Genomic DNA, 7,385 nt, shown 5'->3' on the forward strand with positions numbered 1-7,385 from the left:
CCCAATATTTGAGCATGTTTAATGATCTGAAATATAAGTCAGTGTGTATTCATTCATTTTGAAAAAAATTAAATAAAAAGAAAATTGAAAAGGCACTAAAAAAGCCTAACATTAGCTTGCTTAGACAACACTACATAGCATTTGTGGTAAGAGTATTCTGACACCGACTGGGACAATTTCTTAAGCCCCCCCCAAACACTACGCAGACAATCCCCCTGCCTTTTGTGGTCCTTTTGCATGCAATTTATTGCATGCGATCCCATTCCCCAGTGCTGAGACTCCGATCTGATGCGCACAAAATCTTGCAATAAAAACCCTGAGATTTGGCCACTTTTCACCCAATTTCTTGCACCAATCTGCCAGAACTGGGTAAAAAAAGTGGCCAAAACGGACAAGTGTATGGCCAACTTTAGACCAATGTCTTTTCTAGACCAATACCTTCACACGTAAAGCCGGTTCTATTAATTACAGATTCTTAAATGAGAATTTAGATCACAATTTGGTAATTTCAGAAAAATGTATGCTGCTTTAAAAAAAGGCAAAGTCTGCTCACTCCAAATATTGATTTGATTTAGATTTTTCTTTTGTTCATTTAATTTGAATTTTGTTAACTGAACAAAAAAAATATAATATATATTAAATCTTCAAGTTTTGAAAGCATTCTTACTTTGCAGCAATTTTCAGCATATGCCTAAAACTTTTGCAAAATACTGTACATCAGGAGAGTATTTGGACAATTGCTTCCGATGTCCGAGTCATACGAGCAGCAAAAACCATGTTGGAAATAGATTAGATGACTCCAAACAACTAATGATTGGAATCGGCAAGATTATATTTTTAACATGCTTCATGGCCGATACTTTATGGTTGGTAGTTTTATCACTGGCCAATCAGATCTTCACGGTTAAGTTACAGGCTGACCATTATGCTGCTGCGTTATCACTGACCACTTTTATGCTCAAGCTACAAAGAGTAGACTGCTTTTATAGGCAGCCCTCAAAATAGACAGAAATTATTTTTTTTTAGTTTGTAAATGAGCAATAGCTTTTAGGCCTAAGGTCTTAATGTTGTATAAATAGCTTACACGTTACTTCATAAAGTAACACTGAGGTGGCAATAAAGTTGGTGGATACAGTCATGGCTTTACCATTCTCTAGCCCTTCAATAGGTGGCCCGTATGGATCTCGGATGAGGATGCATTAAGCATCTCAATGGTATATATTGGTCTTATAGAAGCAAAACCGAATAGAGACATTGAATGGTTTTTCTACATTCGATGCAGATTGGATCCCAATGTTCGCTCCCGTGTAGTGTAAATCAAATAGAAAAATAGTCAGCAGCCAAGACTATATAGTGGAAATCTAATGTGTTCACTGCATTAGTCGATTCGATGTCCAGAGCAGGTCGAATAGCCCATGTCTAATAGAAATTGAATCCAAAAAGGAATTGAATCATATGTACACACCATTAGACCAAAGTGACCTGTAAATTGCCTATACAGTGCTAGATATTTTTCTTGCAGTCTGGTGCCCAAAAAACAATTAAGACAAAATACAGGTTAAGTATCCCTTATCCAAATTATTCTGAAAACCACAGATTCCAGAAAGTGAAAAAATATATATATTTTTTTTTTTGCCAAAAGCACGACTGGGGACAAGATCTGTAACTGGCACTAAATATGTGCAATAAGATGATTGCTTGGCATTCAAATTCAGTACCTGAGATATTACACAAACTTTGTTTCATGTTTTGAAACCTTGTCTTATGCACAAATAAAATATATTTGTGCGTATTTCATGTGTTTGTACAACATAAATGCAAGATAAACCATTGAAAAATAAAAATATTCTGAAATACGGAATCATCCGTTATCCAAAATGCTTTTGGTCCCGAGCATTTTGGATAAGGGATACTCAACCTGTACCAGAAAATCTACCACAGCGGTGGCCAACCCGCGGCTCCTTTGATCTGCGGCTCTGGAATGCACAGCACTGCCAGGCCGCGGCCACATAAGCATTGTGCCGTTGCGCTAGGAGGATGCCGGCACTGTCAGCAGCGTCTCCACAGTCACTGCAGAGTGTCCGCGGCTCCCGCCCCACTTCTGTCTACCGCACCTCCACCTCCCGCACTGCCTGCCATCCAGAATGCAATGGCTGGCGTCACTAGGGCGGTGCGGACGGATGTCACCCTTCAAGAGCCACACCACACCCCTGCCGGCAGTGTTCTTCGCATACCCCTGCTGGCCGTACCGTACCCCCATCAGTGTCCATGTCGGCACCTGCTCCCCCCGCCATTCGCGCCCGCATCATTAACCCCCTCCCCCATCAATCAGCCGTGTCCATAACTCCCCTCTCAGCATCTGCAAAAGGGGGAGAAGGACCCTTCTTTCCACACACAGAAGCACCTGCGCAGCTGAGGCAGCACTAAGCTTCACTGTCCCCAGCTTTCTCTTATCAACAAAGAGGACCAAGTGGTGAGTCCTATAGGGGGGCATTATATGTATTGGGGCCTGGGCACCACAGGGGGCATTATATGGATTATGAGCACCGCAGGGGGCATATGTATTAGGAGCACCACAGGGGGGCACAGCAGGGGGTATTATAGGAATTAGCAGCACCAAAGGGGGCATTGTTTGTATTACTGGGACCACAGAGGGTATTATATGTGCAATGGGCATATGTATATATGACACTGCACTATTGGAGGCATATGTGTATCACACCCACCCAAGGGGTGCAAATAGACCACGCCCCTTTTTTGGGCGCACGCATGTTGTTGGCTCTTTAGCTTCACTACAGATATTTTTCGGCTCTTTACCTCTGACCGGTTGGCCACCCCTGATCTACCATCACAGATTTGTATCTATCATTCCATAGAGGGGAGCAGGAAACTGATAGATTGTTGCCACAAATAGCAAGTATGTTGCACAATAACATCACAGCTATTTAAATGCTCCATATAAAATGTCAGTATTCTATTGGTGCAATTCTGTTAATCCCAATATGCTGCGCATGACTGCCACACCGCTGCAATTTTCCCAGTGCACTTCTAAGTGGTACGAGGTAAAACCTACAATGTCGACAGCTGCAATATGCCATTCCACACCACTACAATGGGTCGTTCCCAATGAATCCATCAGAATGTTACCATTTATGACTTGCCTCAGGGTTTAACTTTTTTAGGACTTATTCAAAAGTCTAATCACATCCAGCCACAGACATTTACAAATAATTCAGAAGTGATCTGACTGTCGGATCTGTAAATAATTTAAACACATTTTCCAACATAAGAGTGGCATTCAGAATTGTCCTCTTGGACCAGATTAACACTGAAACTTCAAAGTCCTAATTACCCATATACACTTTTAATGGCCAATCTGCAGGAGCTTTAGCTTCTTAAGAGCTGGGACTCATTGGCTGAAGTAGTTTTACCTTCACTGGCCACAAGTGAATAGGCAGACGTTGCCACGGACATGATGTGATTCTATGGGGTCAATTCAATACGGTGCAGTAGTGGAGTGGAGATCCTGCAGCTATTCTAACCACTTACTCCGACTAGTGGATTTCTGCTTGAACCTCTCCTGGGGTTCGAGCAGAAATACGACAAAACTAGGGTGATGATGCTGTTTTACACCCTAGTGTGGAGCAAACAGCATTGCCGCAGGGCACTTACAGTAAGTTGGAAATTGTAGGTACTTGCAACTAAACACCCGCGGGTACCACAAGCACTGGCATTCTCCAACTTAGCAGCGCACCGATAACCATAGCGCTTCCTCCTGGCGCACCGTTATGAATCAACCCCTATATTATTTGTAACCTTTCCTATATAAATCTAGGTATACTGGGGGCGGGGGCGGGGGGGGGGGGCAGTTGATTTCAACAATTATAGTTGACTTGAAAAGGGCAGGCTTTTATTAAGGAAATACTGGTTAATGACTAGTGTGGGTATTAATGCTCCAATGAATTTGCGCTTTGTACATTTTAATAAAACAATGTGGTAGATTCAATTTGGCTCACTATGAATGGCGCCGGGAGGGAATACCAGTACTTGCAGGTGTTTAGTCGGGAGTACAAACATTCTCTGAAGTAAGTGCCCCGTCATGATGCCGTGTGCGCCAGACTAGGGCACAAAACAGCGCCATGGACCTAGCTTTATCCGATTTCTGCTCAAACACCAGGAGGGACACAAGCAGAAATCCAATAATCTGATTTGAATAGCTCCGATACTTCACTCCTGACGCTATTCACAGCGCGGTGAGTTGAATCAACCCAAATGGTTTTATTCCCAACTAAAAGGGGCGGGATGGGGATTCTATAATTAATGGGTGCCAAACAGGGCATCTCTATATTTTTGACAATCACACCCAACTGCATTATTTGTCATGCAATGTGTTTAGATGCATCAAGTGGCTAAAGTCATTAGTGCTCCGAATTGGGCTCTCACTCCGCCGACTTTTTGCTGCTTCCTCCTTACTTCATGCGTTCACAGCGAAGATATTTCATAGATCCATTTTGTATTCAGTGCTGATGAAGCTAAGAATAATTGAATTCTCCCCATGTGCATCATAAAGCATCCAAAATATCATAAAATAAAAGGCTAAAGCAGCATGCCAGTAGATAGGTTATAAAACATTAAGGATTAAAGGGGGGGGGGGGAACAAGTACAAAAACAATGATGACATTTATGCAATAACAAAAATTATCAAAATGGTTTAAGCTTACTGCTACAAACTGTTCAGCTAATAACTAGTAGCTTCATATTGCAACACTAACTCATCATACAACCTGTTCCCGGTAAACAAACTCAAACGCCACCAAAATAGAGGGACAGATTCATTACACTGGAATTTAGCTCTCCAGTTACATGACAGGAGGGAGCTATTCAATTAATTCCCACAATAGCCACTAAGTTCTCACCTTAGAATTGAATTGCCCCCAGAGATTACTTTCTTTCCTTTTAACAGATCTATAGTATACCCCTTATGCAATCATTTCTTGAGTAATTTTATTCAATATCAGACATAACAACATGCTTTTACTATACTAAGTACTTTCTATTAATATTTAAGTCACAAAGAGCTAGTAGTTGCAGATTAAAACTCACATGGTATGGCAAGGTGGCATGCCAAACAGGACTAATTGGCAAGACTGGAGGATAGGTGTACGCAGACAAATCTGTAGGCACACCTCTCTAAACACACCTCGTTACTAGTCATTGGGCATCATTCACTATAATACCCAGCGGGGAATACAGCTACAAAAAGGCAACCTAGATCATCAGAAGTGCTGGAAAGCGTCTCTTTATAATTTTTCTATACTGAAACAGGGCACCAATACCCAGGTCTGTGCCATACAATACAGTACAAAAATGACAAGTCAATGTCACTTTAAAAAAAAGTTGACAGTAATAAGACAGGATGACAGAAGGGTCATCGTAAAACTGAGAAAATAAGCACCAGATATAGACAGACAGAAATATATGATACATATAGTACTACTAAATGTCTTGCCTATAGTAGCAAATGCACATGAATTATACAGAGTGCTGGACTTAAATAAAAATTATATATATATATATATATATATATATATATATATATATATATATATATATATATATATATATATATATATATACACAGTACACACACACACAAATATATATGTGCATGTGTAAAATATGTATATATAATATATCTCTCGTAGTGGGGAACCTGCCAGGGTGGGTACCCCGGATCACGTGATGACCTCGCTTCAAGCTCAGGCAGGATGGTGATGAAGCCGGCGGAAAAGAGCTGGGTCATGGTCAGACCCAGCAGCGGGCGCCCGCTGGCAGAGGGATCAACACTAGTGCAGGCAGGGGCAGCGCCGAGGGCGGGAGCAGGGGATAGTTGGGGTCTGACAGAGAGGGTAGTAGTAGGGAGGAAGCCGCAACGAGAGGCCGAGGCCTAGCCGGTGTGTGATTATGCAGCCCGGGGAGGGGAAGTCGGCAGAGGAGAGGCCACAGAGCTTATGTGAGCAGCCGGTCACTGGGCGGTCGGGTGACAGGAGCGGCGCAGGAGGTGTGGGGGGAGGAGGCCGCCAGGGCCAGTGAGGCGCCGGGAGCAGCAGGGAAAGGAGGCCGCCCCCCAGTGTGTCGGCCGCCTCGGCCTAGCGTGCGGCTTTCACCGTCCCCTACGCGACAATTAACGTCGTCCCCCTCTAGCGAGGCTTGCAGACGCATTTACCTGGTATGTTGAACGGTTCAGCTCCGAGCTCCGGCCGTCGCCGCCATCTTACACCAGCCCGAAGCCCCTACTACAGAGTGACGGCTGCTGCTGGACCCCTGAGCGCAAGAGCCGTGGCACCACCTATCGCGAGATCTCACCCCCCTCCTTGTCACCCAGGCGGCGCTTCCGCGTTAGTATCGCGAGAACCCGTCTTTCCCCAAAAAAAACCCCACCGCTGTAGTGAGGTGACGTGACGTCAGTCTCGCGAGTGCGCCCCAGCACCAAAATGACAACCTCGCGAGAACTCCTCCTCTTCCTCACCTGCATACACCACAGCAGCGCTGGTGAGTGAGTGGTGGCTTCCCGGATGCAACCCGGCGCGTTTCGCAAGTCTCATGGTCGCTCTATGGCAACTCTCGCGAGGTTTCCGAAAAATAGAGCGTCGATACTGTATGGTTCAGTATCCAGTACACCCGCACCATGGGCAATAGCTCCTTCTGGTGGAGAGGTATAAATTCATGCATAGGCGTAAAGTACTATTCCTATCCATACTGTCCGCTCCGTACGGCATGTTACAGTTTGCAGTTTGACATATTACATTAGCAGAGGAAGCTGGTACTTTCTTTATCTCAGCCTACTTCTCTCTCCAAGATTTTAATAATTGTTGTTTCCCCCTTCTGTCAGTTAGGACGACTTTAGGCCAATAAAGGTTTTTTCTTTATTTTTCATCCTCTCTTTATTTAGTGACAGAGCGGAAGTAGAAGTAAGCATTCACTTCGCTAAAGTGCTTTTTGATGAAAAGATACTTAGATATGTCTTGTCCTACCTCTTTGGCAGGTATTCATTGCTGTGGGCGAGAGGCGACAGCGAGCAGAGCTTCCTGCTCACTGTAACCACTCACCCTGTCAGTATTCAATGCAGCCCCCTCATACGCCAATTTCCCCTCACTCCATTTTTTGAGCAAGGGGGAATTGGCGTATGCGGCTCCAGAAGCAGCGAGACTCGCGGCTTAATACAGCAAGTTTTCTGCATTAGCCGCAGGTCTCACTGTTTGGGGGATTTCCCCAGAACGTTGAATAGAGCGAGCAACCGGCGCGGGGTTTAAACAGCGAGGATCGCTGGGTTTCTGCAATCCTCGCTGTTTAAACCCCTAGCCGGCCACATTGAATACCTGCTT

General features: G+C 44.3%; 1 protein-coding gene across 29 annotated transcripts in view; it reads right to left on the reverse strand.

Moving 5' to 3' along the window:
* The window catches only part of HUWE1 (HECT, UBA and WWE domain containing E3 ubiquitin protein ligase 1), a 123,938-nt gene extending 117,553 nt beyond the window's left edge, over window positions 1-6,385 (reverse strand). For all 29 annotated transcript variants that reach the window (XM_083158937.1, XM_083158934.1, XM_083158936.1 and 26 more), the window contains exon 1: window positions 6,227-6,385. The gene's annotated coding sequence lies outside the window, so the exon portion shown is untranslated. The remainder of the gene's footprint in view (window positions 1-6,226) is intronic.
* Window positions 6,386-7,385: the final 1,000 nt, after the last annotated feature.

The sequence above is a fragment of the Crinia signifera genome, chromosome 9 (assembly GCF_055691185.1).
Source record: "Crinia signifera chromosome 9, ASM5569118v1, whole genome shotgun sequence".
In the NCBI taxonomy this organism is placed as follows: domain Eukaryota; kingdom Metazoa; phylum Chordata; class Amphibia; order Anura; family Myobatrachidae; genus Crinia; species Crinia signifera.